Genomic DNA, 3428 nt, shown 5'->3' on the forward strand with positions numbered 1-3428 from the left:
GACTAAGACAGCATGTGTGTGATGATGCATTGTCTCAGGCAGGGCGATGAATCAGCAGAAAGGCAGAAATGTGACTTTAGAGTTTCAAAGCCCAAGGCATTTCATTTTCAAGAGTCTGAGTTTTTAAAGTCCCAAGATCTAAGCCCTTAGAAACATAAAATATACTCTCTAAACAATAGACTGGAAACAATAAAGGAAAAGCCCATCACATTACCTCCAGAGTAAACACAATCTCTTTCTCACAGTGGGGGCGTGAAGGCAGAGAGAGGAAGAAGAGACAATGAAGCAAGAAGGTTATATGCTGGCTCCCCAAGGAAGAGTCTTAGAAGCTAGGGACTGAAAGTAGAGAAACTCTGGATAGACATTTGGGATCTGAGAGGAGAAAGGATCTGTGTTCTCTGTTTTCACATGAACAGAGAAAAACTAGACAGCTATGCTCTCCTTCTGCAACATGGTAAGAGAACAGTAGACAGAGTGATGGTGAGGCTCATCTAGGTGAAGAGATCAGGGGTTCAGGAACAGAGCCGCAGGTTTTTACATACCAAGTGCAGTGCAGTGGTCATGAAGTGAATACAAAGAGAATACAGTAATGACACAGGTGGAAGTGGAGAAAATAATGCACAGCTCAGCTAATGTCCTAGTAGATACATGACAATAACCAGAATGAGAATTCACCCTCTCAGCAACTTCATAAGCCCTGTAGAACTTACATATTGATGAGGAAGATGTGTAGCAGGGAAGGTACTCCTGAAATGACTGAATCGACTAAGATTTAATCTTCATGAGCAGGCAGAATGAAATTCAAAAATAAACATTGTTATGAGAACAAAATTTGCACTTTTATTTGTTTCTGGGTTTTGTTTTTTTGGGGGTTTTTTGTATGCTAAAATCTATGCTTGCTAGACTTGCATTCCTAAAGCAACAGGATTTTTAGAATATAACTACTGTAATCTATCATTTTTTTAACAGGAAAGCTCATGTCTTCTTTTATATTCTTGGCCAAAGTCTCCTGAAGTGCCCAGATCTTTTATTTATGGGTTCACCAAGCTGCAGTGAGGTTTGAAACCATGATGCAGTCCACCTGACATTATTTCCAGAGCAACGAGATTAAAAAAAAAAAAAAAAAACTACCTCTAGCTAAACAGTTGTGAGTCATATAAATAATGGAAATTGTTCCCCTCCCAACCTGCCTTCTTTTTATTACTACTTTGCAGCCACAGGGAATTGGCAGTTTCAACTTGATACGCATTTCCCCTGTATAAGTAAGAAGACACAAGAAATTTGACTTACAAGAGTCTCAAATTCACATGCAAAATTAGTGTCTGTATTATATTACTCAAAGAGCATGTGTATTCCCTAAATTTCTCTCTATCCTTTCATGATTGTACCTTAAGGAGTCCATTTTTATCTCGACGTTTAGTCATAACAAAAATGTGAAATGTTGGAAACTAAATAAATTTGCAATCTTATGGAAAGTTCTTTTTTTCCTTTCCAGAAAACTCAGTTTTTGTAGCAACAATCCCAAAGGTTAGATTTTTTTAAAAAAAAGATTCTGCCAAGCTAAGACAGGCTAAAGAGGCTATTCATTTAGCTATGTCCATAAAAGAACTCAAGGTGACCCAGACAAAAGAGAGCAGTTATAAGGGCTCTTAATAGAAAGAAGTCATGAATCCCAGGTAAAGGTTATATCTGAAAGACCAAAAAAATAGAATGAAATTACATGCCTTGGGACCAGCCTCTGTGATGCAATCAGTACGTTACTGAACTGCATTCCTGAAGCCACATGACTGTCCTCAGGCTTGGATTCCAGTCCAAGTGACTTGAAACACACCAGGCATGCATAAATGCCCAAGATCCTAAGGACTGGAGGAAAGGAATCACAGTGAGATCAGACCCTTTTGAAGGTGCATTTTTTCTCTGTGTCAGATATACATGCATTTTTTTTATCAAGAATAAAATAGAGGTACTGGCAGGGGGTGTGGTGGTTAAGGGGGCTGGAGTCCCACATGGTCAACCACGGTTCAAGTCCTGGACCTGGTGGCTTGCTTTCTCACTTTCCCTCTCTCTGTGTCTGTGTGATCAAAGTAGAAAATAATAATAAAGTTAAATAAATTTTTTAAAAGAACAAAATAGATAAACTTAGAAAAAAAGTGTACTTCCTGATTACAAACATTTCACCAACAACCTTGTACATGAGCCTCTTGCTTCAATATCTACATTATTCCTGAACTGTTCTAATGTAATGCTCTGTGAAATGCTCCCTACACTTACTACCATCCACCCCTACTCTGCCCTTCTTTACATGCTTGTATAAATCTCATTAATCTTTTAAGGCCTAACCCAAATTACACACATTTTTTACAGACATTTCAGCCTTGAGTTCTCCCAATGATAAGCCCAAAAGATTTGTATAGCTATCATCACTCGACCAGTAATATATTTTTTGTTCTCCTGTCACCTATGTCTGACTTGACCAATGGACCTCAAAGCTCTTTAAGTGTTGAGAACATGACTAAATACAATTTTCTTATTCCCCAAAGAGTCCAGATGCTTACTGATACTCAAAAAAAAAAAAAAATTTGTTGAATTAAAGTGACTCTGATAACTTCCAGAAAAAAAAAAGATAGTTCTTGGACTGGCCCCATAGCACCATGGTTAAGAAAGCCAGTCAAGTCCACATAGTCAACATGTTTCTCATTATGAAATGTAAAGAAAAACTTAGTGTACTTATTTCTGAAGCCTTCTAGTTCAGAGACTATGCTGTAAACAACATTGAGAGTTTATAAGTGGAGATGAACCAGAAACGGATGACATTTCCTTCAAATCAGTCATAATTTTAAAAGTTTAAGACAAAGGTGGTTGGAAAAAAGCATGATCCTGAATATAATACTTTCCAGAATCTTGTAAAAGGTATCTTCATGGTGCAAAATCATTTAGATTCATCCATCCCTGACAAAGACACAATAAATAAAGATAAATATAGCCTGGAATATCTTTCTTCTTTATTAGCCTTCAAGATAGATTTCTTGATGAATAAATGCACATCCCTCCCTTCTAATCTAATCTCTACAACCCTTTTCTAGTTGTACATTTTTTGTGTTTAACATCATGACATCTAGAGAAAAGAAATAAAGGGTTTTGTTTTTTTTTTAAGCCAGAGTTATCTTTGATATCATTTTATTTCAGCTGGAGTTCTACACAGGAAACTATGTATGAACATTAAGTGGATACACCTCACCTCATTCTGACTCTATTTTGATTCAAGAAAATAAATTCATTTTCTCTCTCACACTTTTTAAAAATATTAATTACAGGTAAAACAAATATTCCTGATTGGTGGAAGTTTCCTGCCTTCTCTGATTTTAATTGAACATTTTGTATGATTTCTTTTTTTTTTTTTTTTTTTTTTTTGGTATTTCAGTTGTTTA

At 36.2% G+C, this 3428-nt stretch overlaps 1 pseudogene; it reads right to left on the reverse strand.

Moving 5' to 3' along the window:
* Positions 1-1233: 1233 nt before the first annotated feature.
* The window catches only part of LOC106733714 (high mobility group protein B1 pseudogene), an 8845-nt pseudogene continuing 6650 nt past the window's right edge, over positions 1234-3428 (reverse strand).

This window comes from Tupaia chinensis, unplaced genomic scaffold (assembly GCF_000334495.1).
Source record: "Tupaia chinensis unplaced genomic scaffold, TupChi_1.0 Scaffold144529_1, whole genome shotgun sequence".
Taxonomy (NCBI): Eukaryota; Metazoa; Chordata; class Mammalia; order Scandentia; family Tupaiidae; genus Tupaia; species Tupaia belangeri.